The sequence below is a fragment of the Pecten maximus genome, chromosome 14 (genome assembly GCF_902652985.1).
Source record: "Pecten maximus chromosome 14, xPecMax1.1, whole genome shotgun sequence".
NCBI lineage: Eukaryota > Metazoa > Mollusca > Bivalvia > Pectinida > Pectinidae > Pecten > Pecten maximus.
Window position 1 is genome coordinate 2,660,428 of NC_047028.1, and position 18,271 is coordinate 2,678,698.

The 18,271-nt window shown below is 35.1% G+C and overlaps 1 protein-coding gene across 2 annotated transcripts in view; it reads right to left on the reverse strand.

Annotated features, from left to right (window-relative positions):
* The window catches only part of LOC117342333, an 88,799-nt gene that overhangs the window by 6,916 nt on the left and 63,612 nt on the right, over window positions 1-18,271 (reverse strand). The window contains exon 1 of one of the 2 annotated variants that reach the window (XM_033904471.1): window positions 14,546-14,876. The exons of the other annotated variant lie outside the window; for it this stretch is intronic. The gene's annotated coding sequence lies outside the window, so the exon portion shown is untranslated. Of the gene's footprint in view, window positions 1-14,545; window positions 14,877-18,271 lie in introns of those variants that run through there. 2 annotated transcript variants of the gene reach the window in all.

Sequence of the window (18,271 nt, forward strand, 5' to 3'; positions counted from 1 at the left end):
TATACACCTGGGATCGGGATATACACCTGTGGTTGGGATATACATCTGGGATCGGGATATACACCTGTGGTTGGGATATACACCTGGGATCGGGATATACACCTGTGGTTGGGATATATACCCGAGATAGGGATATACCCCTGGGGTTGGGACATGTGGTTGGGATATACACCTGGGTTATTTACGCTCAATATCGCATACCTAATCACTACCTCGGATAAATCAATTGCTTGGCGAATACACAATAACGTATTTTCCAGGAATTAACTTTCCAGTCATCACAAATAGGTAATATATTGGTAAATGATTTAAAACTACTGTAATAACATTTGTAGTAATAAAATGTTGATACTGGTTTAAATAAAACACATCATCATTTGAACACACTATGTCATTCATATAATCCCTCCTGAACAGGCTATGTTGTTGATATCATCCCTTCTGTACTGACTGTGTGGTTTATATCATCCCTTCTGTACTGACTGTGTGGTTTATATCATCCCTTCTGTACTGACTGTGTGGTTTATATAATCCCTTCTGTACTGACTGTGTGGTTTATATAATACCTTCTGTACTGACTGTGGTTTATATCATCCCCTCTGTACTGACTGTGTGGTTTATATAATCCCTTCTGTATGACTGTGTGGTTTATATCATCCCTTCTGTACTGACTGTGTGGTTTATATCATCCCTTCTGTACTGACTGTGTGGTTTATATCATCCCTTCTGTACTGACTGTGTGGTTTATATCATCCCTTCTGTACTGACTGTGGTTTATATCATCCCTTCTGTACTGACTGTGTGGTTTATATCATCCCTTCTGTACTGACTGTGTGGTTTATATCATCCCTTCTGTACTGACTGTGGTTTATATCATCCCTTCTGTACTGACTGTGTGGTTTATATTATCCCCTCTGTACTGACTGTGGTTTATATCATCCCTTCTGTACTGACTGTGTGGTTTATATCATCCCCTCTGTACTGACTGTGTGGTTTATATCATCCCTTCTGTACTGACTGTGTGGTTTATATCATCCCTTCTGTATGACTGTGTGGTTTATATCATCCCTTCTGTACTGACTGTGTGGTTTATATCATCCCCTCTGTACTGACTGTGTGGTTTATATCATCCCTTCTGTATGACTGTGTGGTTTATATCATCCCTTCTGTACTGACTGTGTGGTTTATATAATCCCTTCTGTACTGACTGTGTGGTTTATATAATACCTTCTGTACTGACTGTGTGGTTTATATCATCCCCTCTGTACTGACTGTGTGGTTTATATCATCCCCTCTGTACTGACTGTGTGGTTTATATCATACCTTCTGTACTGACTGTGGTTTATATCATCCCTTCTGTACTGACTGTGTGGTTTATATCATCCCCTCTGTACTGACTGTGTGGTTTATATCATCCCTTCTGTACTGACTGTGTGGTTTATATCATCCCTTCTGTATGACTGTGTGGTTTATATCATCCCTTCTGTACTGACTGTGTGGTTTATATAATCCCTTCTGTACTGACTGTGTGGTTTATATAATACCTTCTGTACTGACTGTGTGGTTTATATCATCCCCTCTGTACTGACTGTGTGGTTTATATCATCCCCTCTGTACTGACTGTGTGGTTTATATCATACCTTCTGTACTGACTGTGGTTTATATCATCCCTTCTGTACTGACTGTGTGGTTTATATCATCCCCTCTGTACTGACTGTGGTTTATATCATCCCTTCTGTACTGCCTGTGTGGTTTATATCATCCCTTCTGTACTGACTGTGGTTTATATCATCCCTCTGTACTGACTGTGTGGTTTATATCATCCCCTCTGTACTGACTGTGTGGTTTATATCATACCTTCTGTACTGACTGTGTGGTTTATATCATCCCTTCTGTACTGACTGTGTGGTTTATATCATCCCTTCTGTACTGACTGTGTGGTTTATATCATACCTTCTGTACTGACTGTGTGGTTTATATCATCCCCTCTGTACTGACTGTGTGGTTTATATCATCCCCTCTGTACTGACTGTGGTTGATATCATCCCTTCTGTACTGACTGTGGTTTATATCATCCCTTCTGTACTGACTGTGTGGTTTATATCATCCCCTCTGTACTGACTGTGGTTTATATCATCCCTTCTGTACTGCCTGTGTGGTTTATATCATCCCTTCTGTACTGACTGTGGTTTATATCATCCCTTCTGTACTGACTGTGTGGTTTATATCATACCTTCTGTACTGACTGTGTGGTTTATATCATCCCCTCTGTACTGACTGTGTGGTTTATATCATCCCCTCTGTACTGACTGTGGTTTATATCATCCCTTCTGTACTGACTGTGGTTTATATCATCCCCTCTGTACTGACTGTGTGGTTTATATCATCCCCTCTGTACTGACTGTGGTTTATATCATCCCTCTGTACTGACTGTGTGGTTTATATCATACCTTCTGTACTGACTGTGTGGTTTATATCATCCCCTCTGTACTGACTGTGGTTTATATCATCCCTTCTGTACTGACTGTGTGGTTTATATAATCCCTCCGTACTGACTGTGTGGTTTATATCATACCTTCTGTACTGACTGTGGTTTATATCATCCCTTCTGTCCTGACTGTGTGGTTTATATCATCCCTTCTGTACTGACTGTGTGGTTTATATCATCCCTTCTGTACTGACTGTGTGGTTTATATCATCCCTTCTGTACTGACTGTGTGGTTTATATCATCCCTTCTGTACTGACTGTGTGGTTTATATCATCCCTTCTGTACTGACTGTGGTTTATATCATCCCCTCTGTACTGACTGTGGTTTATATCATCACTTCTGTACTGACTGTGGTTGATATAATCCCTTCTGTACTGACTGTGTGGTTTATATAATCCCTTCTGTACTGACTGTGGTTTATATCATCCCTTCTGTACTGACTGTGGTTTATATCATCCCTTCTGTACTGACTGTGGTTGATATCATCCCTCTGTACTGACTGTGTGGTTTATATCATCCCCTCTGTACTGACTGTGTGGTTTATATCATACCTTCTGTACTGACTGTGTGGTTTATATCATCCCTTCTGTACTGACTGTGTGGTTTATATCATCCCTTCTGTACTGACTGTGGTTTATATCATCCCCTCTGTACTGACTGTGGTTTATATCATCACTTCTGTACTGACTGTGGTTGATATAATCCCTTCTGTACTGACTGTGTGGTTTATATAATCCCTTCTGTACTGACTGTGGTTTATATCATCCCTTCTGTACTGACTGTGGTTTATATCATCCCTTCTGTACTGACTGTGGTTTATATCATCCCTTCTGTACTGACTGTGGTTTATATCATCCCTTCTGTACTGACTGTGTGGTTTATATCATCCCTTCTGTACTGACTGTGTGGTTTATATCATCCCTTCTGTACTGACTGTGGTTTATATCATACCTTCTGTACTGACTGTGGTTTATATCATCCCTTCTGTACTGACTGTGTGGTTTATATCATCCCTTCTGTACTGACTGTGTGGTTTATATCATACCTTCTGTACTGACTGTGTGGTTTATATCATCCCTTCTTTACTGACTGTGTGGTTTATATCATACCTTCTGTACTGACTGTGTGGTTTATATCATCCCCTCTGTACTGACTGTGGTTTATATCATCCCTTCTGTACTGACTGTGTGGTTTATATAATCCCCTCTGTACTGACTGTGTGGTTTATATCATCCCTCTGTACTGACTGTGTGGTTTATATCATCCCTTCTGTACTGACTTTGGTTTATATCATCCCCTCTGTACTGACTGTGTGGTTTATATCATCCCTCTGTACTGACTGTGTGGTTTATATCATCCCTTCTGTATTGACTGTGGTTTATATCATCCCTTCTGTACTGACTGTGGTTTATATCATCCCTTCTGTACTGACTGTGTGGTTTATATCATACCTTCTGTACTGACTGTGTGGTTTATATCATCCCTTCTGTACTGACTGTGTGGTTTATATCATCCCTTCTGTACTGACTGTGGTTTATATCATCCCCTCTGTACTGACTGTGTGGTTTATATCATCCCTTCTGTACTGACTGTGTGGTTTATATCATCCCCTCTGTACTGACTGTGTGGTTTATATCATCCCTCTGTACTGACTGTGTGGTTTATATCATCCCTTCTGTACTGACTGTGGTTTATATCATCCCCTCTGTACTGACTGTGTGGTTTATATCATCCCTTCTGTCCTGACTGTGTGGTTTATATCATCCCTTCTGTACTGACTGTGGTTTATATCATCCCCTCTGTACTGACTGTGGTTTATATCATCCCCTCTGTACTGACTGTGTGGTTTATATCATCCCTTCTGTACTGACTGTGTGGTTTATATCATACCTTCTGTACTGACTGTGTGGTTTATATCATCCCTTCTGTACTGACTGTGTGGTTTATATCAAATTAAATTAATTAAAGTAAATATGATATTTTGTTAGTCCATTTGCATGATTTTGAAATTGGTTTAGATTTCTTAATGTCTCAGTTGTAATCATTTACGTATGTAATGAACGTTTTGTTTCAATCGGAGCTGTGGTTCTATAACATGACGTGCTCATATTTACAACGGATTTATCACGGTTACCAGCATCAGCAACGCGTGTTATAGCCCAAAACACCATTCGCAAGAACTTCAATAATTACACTTTAACATTTAACGTAGTTATCAACTCTAACACCCTTCTAACATCACTATGTAAAGTACATGAAACACCACAGAACAAGTATAGCTATCATCAAAATGAGATCGAAGACGTATGCGTATACGTAACGTCAACGATTGTCAGCGCTGTAATGGCTTCATTGCTTGAGATAGTTTGATCAAACTTCATACAATAATTAAAGACGACAATATATGGCATGTATTGTTGTAGCATTGCTCAGTATGCTTGTTAACACGTGTTTTGGTATGTATTTTGATTTAGATGTCTCTTTCCTTATAATGTGTTACCCTTTAGAGTGCGTCTCAGACTTTGTCTTTGCAATGAGCAACTGGGGAGATATCATGAAATAACCTGTTGTGAAGTCGCTTGAAATTGAAACAACCAATTGTTAAAAGAATGGGCTTTATACTGAGGAAACTGTTTGTCAAAGTGGCTGGATGATGTGTCAACTCGTTATAGAAGGTTAGAAAGTGAGATAAACAGACGTTAAAAGGCTAAATGGTGAAATAGCTTGTCGTGGGGTGTCGTGCTAGTGGGATAAACAGACGTGAAAAGGCTAAATAGTGAAATAGCTTGTCGTGGGGTGTCGTGCTAGTGGGATAAACAGGCGTAAAATGGCTAAAAAGTGAAATAGCTTGTCGTGGGGTGTCGTAGAAGTGGGATAAACAGACGTAAAATGGCTAAATAGTGAAATAGCTTGTCGTGGGGTGTCGTGGTAGTGGGATAAACAGACGTAAAATGGCTAAAAAGTGAAATAGCTTGTTGTTGGTTGACCAGCGGATGGGATGTTGCTGGTTAGTTAGAAAACTAGTTGTGGAAAGACTGATTGTCTGAAAACCAGTTGTGGAAAGACTGATTGTCTGAAAACCAGTTGTGGAATGGCTGATAGTCTGAAAACTAGTTGTGGAATGACTGATAGTCTGAACACCAGTTGTGGAAAGACTGATTGTCTGAAAACCAGTTGTGGAATGACTGATTGTCTGAAAACTAGTTGTGGAATGACTGATAGTCTGAAAACTAGTTGTGGAATGACTGATTGTCTGAAAACTATTTGTGGAATGACTGATTGTCTGAAAACTAGTTGTTGAATAACTGATAGTAGGAAAATTAGTTGTGGAATGACTGATTGTCTGAAAACTAGTTGTGGAATAACTAATAGTAGGTAAACTAGTTGTGGAATGACTGATAGTAGGAAAACTAGTTGTGGAATGACTGATTGTCTGAAAAATAGTTGTGGAATGACTGATTGTCTGAAAACTAGTTGTGGAATGACTGATTGTCTGAAAACTAGTTGTGGAATGACTGATAGTCTGAAAAATAGTTGTGCTCCGGCAAGGTACGCGTCGTCTGCTTCGTTGAAGGTACAAATCTAGGCCCAATCCGCCCTTAGGTAACCCATTCACAAAATGAGAACTTGCGACAACGAAATCACGAGGCATAAGATAATGTTGTCGATCATAGTATTGTATAGTGATATTCATCAACCTGCATCATTCGACACACTGCGTGTACGTTTAAAATGTCGTGATGATCGAAACATGTCCTCGCATATTCACGCCTTTAGTTGTTGGTTGTAAGATTCTCTGCTGGTTACGTTGTAAACTGAAGTCAAGCATCAGAGCAACAACAGTAATGGAGCGTTGATATTAGCTGAGAGTACAGGCACAACGTCAACGCGTGCACGATTTCATTTCAATTCCCGGGCATTATCCTTATCTATTACATGTATCTGTATCCATTTGTCAGGGATTATGGTTGAAAATGATTGTAGTCAGGAATGTCTGCTTCTTTAGATCTCAGATAACTCTTTGATATTTGACCTGTACTGGTAAACCTATTCCTTACACACAACAAAGCTTCTCATTCATGACAACCATAAATGCCATCCCTTTTGAGAGTTTACACGATATTTTGTGTATTATACTTCGACGCAGCTACATAAAAACATAAATCCTTTAGCGTAATGGATAGTACATTCATTGAAGTTTATAACTGCATAATAAATTCTAAAATAGCAATACTTCGAAGTAACAAGTGTCAACGAGACTGGACATTGGAGACTTAGCAAGTCGTGTGACTTGGTCGGCAGACTCTAATAGTGCCCTTTCGATAGTCTTCAACTCTCAAACATTCAGTGAGTTCAGATTCAACTCGCCTAAATTAGGAAATTCGACCTCAGCAGGATATTTCTATTTGTGTCCTCTTGGAACAAGGTCGTTTTGATTTTTTAGATATGATTTTCATTTTCAGTTCTTCCTAAATTGTTTATTGTTTTTTCTTTAATATGGGTACTCTATCACATTTTAAATGATTACGTCTCTATTCAATGTTCAACTGATGGTGGTTTGTAGTCAAGTAGTTCTACTTATACCTGTCTCAAATATTCTTGCGCCTAAGCCTAATTACCTCGCTTAGAAATCAACATATATACATACATTGGGTTTGGTTAGCTCCATTTTAAGACAATGTGTAAATGTATCTTTACAGTACGCACATAGAATTTTATTGATAACTAAATCTATTTTGTTAGAACAATCAAAAGAAAATGCTTTGGAAATAACAGGTCATTTTAAAATTTGATAATGAATACAAGAAGAAAATATCTGTTTCGTTGACAGATAATTGAATATAATTTTCATATTGACATAATGGATAATAAAATGTCCCGAAGGGAACATAGTATATGAATTAATATAATCCTCAGTACTCCTTAAAGAAAATGACGATAAAGTGTCATCAATAAGTTAAACCAACATTCAACGTCTGCAAGACTGTGATTCTGTGATTATATTATATAATATTTCCTAGTTTTCACAAAACATTATCTATCTAATCGTTACGTCATAGTTTAGTACTTTAGTTTGTTTCACCAAGAAATCATCAAAATAGTATGTATGAAGTTATTTCAGCATTATATGCTTAATTTATATACAAAAATGATCTAAATTTGATATTACAAAATGATCTCACAATATTTCAATATCAAAATGATCTTAATTTATATATCAAAATGACCTTAATGTTTATATCAAAATGATCTTAATTTATATATCAAAATGATTTTAATTTATATATCAAAATGATCTTAATGTTTACATTAAAATGATCTTAATTTATATATCAAAATGATTTTAATTTATATATCAAAATGATCTTAATGTTTACATTAAAATGATCTTAATTTATATATCAAAATGATCTTAAGTTGTATATCAAAATGATCTTAATTTATATATCAAAATGACCATTGTTTATATACTAAAATGATCTCAATCTATATATCGAAATGATCTCTTGATTTGTATATCAAAATGATCTTGATTTACAAATCAAATAATATTCAATGATTGTTATTTTTATGTTACAAAGGGTCTCTAATGATGGCGATTTCTATTTATCAAATAATCTATATATACCATAGTAGCACAAGCGATGAAGGATTTTATAAGGACTCGTGCCCTGACCGGGCCTCGATCTCTCGATCTACCGCACCTAATCGCCTAGTCAGAAATACCCGCAGCTTATACCACTGCGCCACATCCACGTATTTAAAAAGAACGCTTCAATAGGGAAGTGATGGTCGGCCGGACACCCTGAAATGATCATAGTGACCAGTCGTCTGTTAGATGATATGATTACCTGGTCACTACGTATATACATACTACGACAGGAAATTCAAATCTCTATCTTCGAATCAATAACACATAGTGAATTTGATAAAATGTGTTAATAATAAGATATAAAACATAGTATTACAATGATAAGGTATAACCGTCATGTACCAAAGTAATGTAAACTCTTATATGTGTCCTTGTGACATAAAGCAAAAAAGAATCTGAAACTGTGTGCGTGTCCCTTGCTAGATCTCTCTCTTCAGGTGAGATTACTTATAGATTAAGCAAACAATGTTTACCTTGAACCTAGTGTTACAATAAACCAGCCCTGTTTGTTTAGGCTGATGAGAAATATGTTTACTTTTTATGCCTATATATATCTTAGATTAACTTTTCACATGGAATGTTGTCAGTACTCAGAAAAAAATACGTAACTTTTATTTACATTTACTTCTTATGACATTATCAAAACTCATGAAACCATATTCTATCCTCTTATTACAACATTAAAAATCACATTACCTATGTTTATCTTCGTATTACAACACTCAAGCGCATGTAACCATATTCTATCTTCTTGTTACAACATTAAAAATCACATTACCTATGTTTATCTTCGTATTACAACACTCAAGCGCATGTAACCATATTATATCTTCTCACTACAACATTAAAAAGCATGCAATCCATATTATATCTTCTTATTACAACATTAAAAAGCATGCAACCCATATTATATCTTCTTATTACAACATTAAAAAGCATGCAACCCATATGATATCTTCTTATTACAACATAAAAACGCATGTAACCCATAGTATATCTTCTTACATGTATTACAACATAAAAACGCATGTAACCCATATTCTATCTACTTATTACAACATTAAAACACATGTAACCATATAAGTTCTTATTACAACAATAAAAATCACTTTACCCATATTATATGTTCTTATTACAACATTAAAAATCCTGTAGCCATTATTCTATCGTCGTATTCCAACATTACAAATCCTGGAACCCATATTCTATCTTCTTATTACAACATTAAAAATAATGTTACCCATATTCTAACTTCTTATTCCAAAATTAAAAATCCTGCAACCCATATTCCACCTTCTTATTCCAACATTAAAAATCATGCAACGCATTTTCTAACTTCTTATTACAACATTAAAAATCACGTAACTCATATATCTTCTAATTACAACAATAAAACTCACTTTACCCATATTCTGTAACTAAAATTCTATCTTCAGTAACGGTGAATTGAATGTTTAATGGTTTGAGGTTTAATTACGGTAATGACGTCACAAGATACTTGCGAACTTTCAAAGATAGCTGATGATAAAAACAGCACATGTATATTAACTAGGGAAACAAATATATTGTATATATTTTGTACAACCTTATGAACAAGTACAAGGAACTATGATAGTGACCCTATTTCGCGGAAGATTGACATGGCAGACCATTTAGGTCAGGAAACTAAAACACAAATGATGGAATTCCCCAACTGTTCCGGAAAATTGTAATTGCTCATTTTGCCCTGTTTTTTGTTCTCCAGTATTTGTAATTTGACGTCACAAATCCAGTGTTTAAGTTATATTCACAGACAATGATGAAAAACTAACTCAAAACGCTAACTACAAAGCGTTAGGGTTAATAGAATATTTCCCCTGTCTACCATAGACGGAATGTTCCTAACTTGTCAAGCAGTCATTGATAAAATGTTCGTGAGGATAAAATCTCGTTATTTCATTTTTTATTAGACGATTAAATTTATTATCATTTATTCTTTCCAAAAAAAAAAAAAAAATCACATCAGTATTCTTTTATATCTTGTCCATACAAAGCAGTTTGTTTAAATCACTAACAGAGAACATTTTCATGTGGAAAATGAGACAACAATAGCGCACTTTGTTTGCATATGTTTACCAAGTCCTTACTAATGTAGGTGGAGGAACCATTGTCTAAAATCCCCGTTCAACTAAAACTGATTGCTACTTCTTGAAATATGTTTTAAATGGACATCATGCTAATAACATTATTTTTTATCAATATTAAGTGATTGATACATTTTAATAATATCCAAATCATCACATCGGTTTCCAATGTCCAGCTTGACAACTGGATTTATTCAGGAAATCCCTCTCGAATTCAGCGCTGATAACATCACCAAACGGATTCGACAACGAGGCAGTCATTGTTAAACAGGGACACGTGATGCATACAGAGACACACTTATGTATAAACCTGTTTTCTGATATCAGATTTAGTTATATTTGTGGCAAATGTTATTCGATAAATCCAGGTCGATTAGGAAATTTGAAAAAAAAATGACATTTATTACTAATATGATACTAAATAATATTTATAAACAACACGTCTGTCAATATACTCTGAACTCGTGCTGTAGGAATCAGGTCACTAGCCTAAATGTGGTTTATCAGTACCAGCGGTTATACTGGTATCACTGTGGGTCCCTTCAATAGTACTATGCTTTAACTGAAGCCAAGCGCACGATAGGGCTACACATTCCGCGTATGCTTCCGGTGGTGTATTTGTTTACAAGGGTGTTCACTTTGGGGACGATCGAATCTTGGTGGAAGAGGTTCCAACATCACTACGCATATGCCATAGATTTGTCAAACCAGAATTTGTATGCGATGCTGGGATGCAGGTTGCATGTAGGACCAGGGGACTGGGGTATGGGGTATAAAATGGGTTGTACAGAGATAAACAAAGACTTGCATGGCCAGAAAGCCGGCCAACACGCATACCTACGTTAGGTAGACTAGCCCTCTGTTTCTAGAATATTAACATCATAAATAAAATAGAGCTTCATGATTTTGGTCCCTAGGATATGTCTGATTCTAAGTTTCAAACCAGGTGCAGATAATCTAGTATTAAAATTTAGCTTGGTAATTCCACATAAAAAATAACTTACTGGTGGCCAGTCTACTACGTTAGGGTATGTTTGGGTTTTACTAGACTGGGTTGGGGGATAAATAGCGACTAATCAAAAAGATGGCGGTGAATTCCTTTTTCTGGCCAGTCACTTCAGAGCAAATATTCTTTGAACAGCAACATTTTTAATGAAATGATTTCAAATTGTTCAGCATGCTCACAGACTTTTAAGTCGTAAATATGGTGTTGTTAACATCAATACAAAGAAAAATAAAACTTTTCTGTAATATTTGAATAGAACCTTGAAGAAGTAAGGTTCACTATTTTTGATTGACAGCATTGCAATGTTTATGTTTATATCAGGACGGCATCAACTCTATTAGGGCCCTTGATTTCCTGATCCCCGATACCCAAGGAGATGATAATAGTTGTTTAGTTGTTGTCTTGTGTCAGTGTTATATATATAGATCATAGACCAAACATTCTGGCTTACGATTACTGCCATAAGGTCAATGGAGGGCATATCTTGAGGATTAGGGAACCACGTTCTCACATTATCTAAGACACATTTAGGTTAAATATCCCTTTTATGTCAGGTTAGCACTCTCCTATGTGGGTCCTACTGCAAAACCACCAGTATCTTGGTTTTGTATCAATTATCAAAAACGTTATCCTGTGAAAAAGTATTTTCCAAAAAACGCTTATATTTCTCTTTCTGTAAAACTGTTATTTTGCCTGTTGGCTCAGTATTTTCAGATTCCAACCACATTAGCCGGTTAATTTTATCAGTTATACGAAACTTACAGAAACAATATGGTCTTTGCTCAATAATATACCTATCATTATTGGTCTCATTTCCTGTCTCAGACTCAAAACAAGTGGTATTACTCAAGTTTTCATCAAATCCCATCCATTGTGATGAAACAAAAGTCGAACAGTTACCTTTTGAAGCTTTTTTTACTTTCAGAGATAAAGCTTTCCTCCATTTAATTCATTGTTCTAATCTATACTAAGCCTCCAGAAGTACAAAGCAATTAGTTCGGACCAATACACCAAAGGTTTGGGAGCGTGTGCATGGGGAAAACAGTGTTACTATCTCTACGCATTTGAACTATCTTTATTTGGAAACCTTTTATCTTTTAAAAGAATATGTCTTTGAACATTTTATCTATACGTTGAGAGAACAATTAGTGAAAATATGCCCACTTTTCACAGAGGAGCCATGTTGCATTTTGGCGGGACGTTTCTCTGGTATTCTTATAATGATCAAATCCTAACAGAGGGGTAATAAACAATTGATCAGTGTCTTCAATTTATAACGAAATCATGAAAAATCAGATAGTTTCAATATATTACAATCACATTGATGCAATTCTATAAATGCTCATATAAAAGTCAAACCACCATACCATTTTGCAGATACCTACTTTTGCAATGGGGCTGGAGCTGTTACTTATCAGTACAAGGGCTTTGTTGAGCATGATTATGGTGAATCCATCAATGATGCTCTTCTGGAGAAAGTTGTCAGATGAAGATTTAGAAAATGTTGATATTGTTAAGGTTGCTCGTCATGAATGGAACAAACATTCTAAAGGCACCAGTGAAGTGGTTATTGGCTATGAAACTCGCAACGTTTTTCACGGTATTCACATAAGTAAGGTTGATGAAGGAGTCACAAAACACCACGAGAAGATGGGAAAAGAGGGGGTATATGAACTTTTTGAAAGTCAAGATATTATTTTTGTCTATTGCAGCTTCAGGACCACAGTACAAAGAGGGAACGGTTGGTCTGAACAACTTATTGACAAAGTTGAATCCATCGCGACTCATTTCCATAGGGCCAATCGAAACTGTGACGGTGATGCAAATGTTCTAATACAAGACAATGTAATTGAGCAAAACCGTCATGATGTCAAGAAAAAAAAACCCAAACTATGAGCCTTTAAGGCTGGTCATAGCTGATCCAGTAGCAGAAATACTTCTCTGTTGTGCTATTCAAAATGCTACAGTTTACAAAAAAAAAAAATATTTATAAACTAGGAAGGGACAAATATCTTGTAGAGAGTTTCAACAAGGGTATTAACTTTGGAAGCAAACAATATTAGACTCGTGCTTTCCTTTTATGCAGTTAGTGTGAAAATATGATGAGGCCATACACATCTATTTCATATCTGCGGGATCCCCATGTCCCTAGAAGGCAAGCGGAAAAAGAGAATTGCATAAAACAAACAATTTAGATTCGTTCAAAACAGTCGGAATAGGCATGTCTGTGCAATTTACATTAGGCAGAATAATCGATTTTGTGAGTATGTTGTCATTGTATTGTACACATGTAAACACAGCCATGTGCTCATTCTCACGATTAATTTTTATATCACAACACTGCTGCTTATCTCGCTGTAGGCGTGCCATTGTACTTACAGGATTAATGGCTGTCTGAGGGCATATCTATCTGGGTCAGATGGGGTCTTAGCTTGGATAGCGGGAGAGCTAGGGTCACTCTACACACGTTTATAATCGTTTATATCATTTAATTTGTCTACTTAAGCGTCAGGTAACTTTACACAAGTTGTTGATTGGTTTATGATTTGCATACTCCTCAACATCCGACGGCCTTGGGTTTGGATTGAAGGTGACTAAAACAAGGAGAATTCGCTGGAATTGTCCGCTGACCAGTGTCAGCAGATTTGGAATTGAAATTACTATTCGATCACTGGGGCGTGCTTCGCCGATGCTGAATTGACAGAAACCGTCAGTCTGGGCGGACCCTCCCTATTACAGTACATTGTCCTTATTGCTGAGGCATGTTGTTAATTACCTGGCAAAATTCTATGGGTTTCCTTTGCTCATTTGACAATCTTTTATTTTGTAACAAATGTTTTTAACCCATTTCAACCGCAATCGATTCACTTGAGATGATATTTCTACTTACATGTGTGTTTTGCGTTGTGTGAAAGTGTGGCTTTTTATGCCATCTTAAGACATGTTATGAACATATTTCAGCAGTGTGGATGGATGGTAAACAAAAAATAAAATTGTTGTGTGGAAAAAATTAGAAACGTGTGTGGATAATTTGTAATCAGATAATTGTTGTTTAGATAGGTTGTAAACAGACAAGACAATTTAATTGATGGATGCACATATTGTAAACATACGATTAATAGTATTGTAACTCGATTGTTGTTGCGATGCTGTGGTTTTAGTGTAATAAGTATTACATAGTGTACGGTTGCATTCATGGATGAAAAGCCTTACGTGTATGTAAACATTACATATATTGAAAATATATTTCAAAATAATAAATTCATTTACTTACCGAATAATAAGGCAAACTATTGCTGGATTCCTGATGTATATACTAGATAATCCCTTGATGAGGAAAATGTATTTATGTTAATTAGTTCAACTATACATGCACGTCTCGTTTTGTAATTGAGTATATTCCTCTCAGTAACAGTCTTCAGAGTGACACGTGCTATGTCCAATTACAGTATTAATTAAGAAACAAAGTTTCACTGACCAATCGTATAACTTCCATCCTAATAAGACAGGACCAATGTAACCGTTATACCGTCCGATTGTCTGACACTAACTACATTGGGTAGTCGTGTAGATAATATGCCAGGTCCACCTGGTCTTATCGCCAATGTTTGCAGTCACAGTGTACGACTCATAACCCATGTTCACGTTACTCTTTCGTCAGCAAATTCGGGATGACGTGTTATCAATATTCAAATATTTACCAAAAATATGGTTATCTAAAATTCTCAATACGCCATCCCCTATCAAGACATTATAAGTTTGCCTGTTGAATGTTTGTTTAGATGTTTATGTTAACGTAGTGAAAATGGTGTTTCATTGAAGGGTAAGATGACAATGTTGTTATCAGGAAGGTTTTGCGTGTTGCTTTACTATGGCCTGCGTTATCAGTAAATGGCTATATATAAACTGAGAGTATATGAATATGCATAGGTAGGACAAAGGCGTCGGTGAATTTCTTAAATGAAAAGGTGCTGGCAATATTACGTAATTCTAGGGAAAGACGTGACGTAAAACACCAATCTACTGTAGACGCCTTACTTTATATGTTAGATATATCAGAATGAGATTGTAACCACATGTTAAAACGCAGTCTCCCTAAAATGAGTTGAATTATTTCGAAAAATGTAATCGCTGGGCGAGTCGGTATGAATGATTGATGTAAAACTTTGGTGACTTATATACACATCTTGGGTAACTAATTTATATCCCGGGTGACTAATATATAACTGTGGTGACTTATATACACATCTTGGGTAACTAATTTATTTCCCGGGTGACTAATCTATAACTGTGGTGACTTATATACACATCTTGGGTAACTAATTTATATCCCGGGTGACTAATATATAACTGTGGTGACTTATATACACATCTTGGGTAACTAATTTATATCCCGGGTGACTAATCTATAACTGTGGTGACTTATATACACATCTTGGGTAACTAATTCATATCCCGGGTGACTAATATATAACTTGATTGACTAATACATTACCTGGATGAGTAATATATTACCTGGATGATTAATATATTACCTGGATGATTAATATATTACCTTGATGCTTAATATATTACCTTGATGCTTAATATATTACCTTGATGATTAATATATTACCTGGATGATTAATATATTACCTTGATAATTAATATATTACCTTGGTGATTAATATATTACCTTGGTGATTAATATATTACCTTGATGATTAATATATTACCTGGGTGATTAATATAATATTTGGATGATTAGTATATTACCTTGATGATTAATACATGACCTGGATGATTAATACATGACCTGGATGATTAATACATTACCTGGGTGATTAATATATAACCTTGATGATTAATATATTACCTTGATGATTGATTTATTACCTGGGTGATTAATATAATACTTGGATGATTAGTATATTACCTTGATGATTAATACATGACCTGGATGATTAATACATTACCTTGGTGATTAATATATAACCTTGATGATTAATATATTACACCTTAAAGATTAATTTATTACCTGGATGATTAATATATTACCTTGATGATTAATATATTACCTTGATGATTAATTTATTACCTGGATGATTAATTTATTACCTGGATGATTCATATATTACCTTGATGATCAATATATTACCTTGATGATTGATTTATTACCTGGACGATTTATATATTACCTGGATGATTGATATATTACCTTGATGATTAATATATTACCTAGGTGATTAATATATTACCTGGATGATAAATATATTACCTTGATAATTAATATATTACCTTGATGATTAATATATTACCTAGATGATTAATATATTACCTTGATGATTAATATATTACCTGGGTGATTAATATATTACCTGGATGATTGATATATTACCTTGATAATTAATATATTACCTTGATGATTAATATATTACCTGGATGATTAATATATTACCTTGATGATTAATATATTACCTTGATAATTAATATATTACCTGGATGATTAATATATTACCTGGATGATTGATATATTACCTTGATGATTAATATATTACCTAGGTGATTAATATATTACCTGGATGATAAATATATTACCTTGATAATTAATATATTACCTTGATGATTAATATATTACCTGGATGATTAATATATTACCTTGATGATTAATATATTACCTTGATGATTAATATATTACCTGGGTGATTAATATATTACCTTGATTAGTGATATAATACCTTGGTGATAAATATAATACCTTGATGATTAATATATTACCTTGATGATTAATATAATACCCAGGTGACAAATGTATTACCTTGGTAACAGATATATTACCCTATTCCCTCAGATAAAAAACAATATTCAATCCATCAATATGTAGAACTAATTTTTTTGTCGTATTACTAACACTTCTGATAATGACCTATTTAACTCAATTGCTCTTTCAGCTTTTAAACACCGAATTGATACAGATTGCATAAGCGAAATTGAATGAACACAAAATTTAAAATGGAAGAGGATGGAAGGGCTTATATCATTCTCCTGTCAAATTATTTAAATTTGGATTATTTAGTGATCATCTTACAAACAATTAATCTTGTGCCTGTATTTTTTAATACGAAGCCATCTCCCACTATTTTTTGTAGGGTCCAATATATGATCACCTTAAACGTTCTCTATCTAATTATGTTAGTAGTTATAGCGATCATTACCATATTGACAACAACAATTTTCATCAAGGCTGTCCTGACTGTGACGGAACAACAAACAGACAGTTACTTCATGACGTGCAACCATTAATTGGTAAATCTAGACGTTTCAATCTCTATGATCTCATAAGCCATGACTTTGATTTTATTTTGTATTATATAATGTTCACTACATACTTTTCTGCTCCAATAACTTGCCTGCCGTTGAGCATGTTTGTTTGGTACTTTGTTCAATTGGTTTTGTTTTACAGAATACGCTTGATGCTTGAAGTAGAGGCTACACAATGAACTTTTGAAAACAATTACTAACTCGAGTGAAAGAAATACCATAAAAACAACAACCACAAGTTTGTGTGACCTGTTTCTAACACAATAGAAAAGATATTCTAGGGAGGAATTCTTAGGTGTGGTGTAAGGATATGACCTAAATTGTAATGCTTCTATTTAGTATGCAAAATTTACAATACCGGAAATGTATAGAAATATTACAACTCATTATAAATTATCAAAAATAATAGGTAAGTTTATTCTTTTCAAAGCAATAAATTAAGAGAAGTCTATCTATATTTTCAGAAGTAACAGAAAACAACTGCGAACTACTACCTGTGCGTTATCATTTGCGGGATGTCGTGAAGCGGCCTTCATGTGGTAGCCAATCAAATCGCATTGAACCACGTTACTAAAAAATAGTCCCAGTCAAAGGTCACCGTGCCAGCTAATCAACACAGATTTCGAGTTGCATATCCAGAATGTAATTAGGTTATACAGTCGTTATGATTATTTCATGCCTTGTGAGTTGAACAACACCC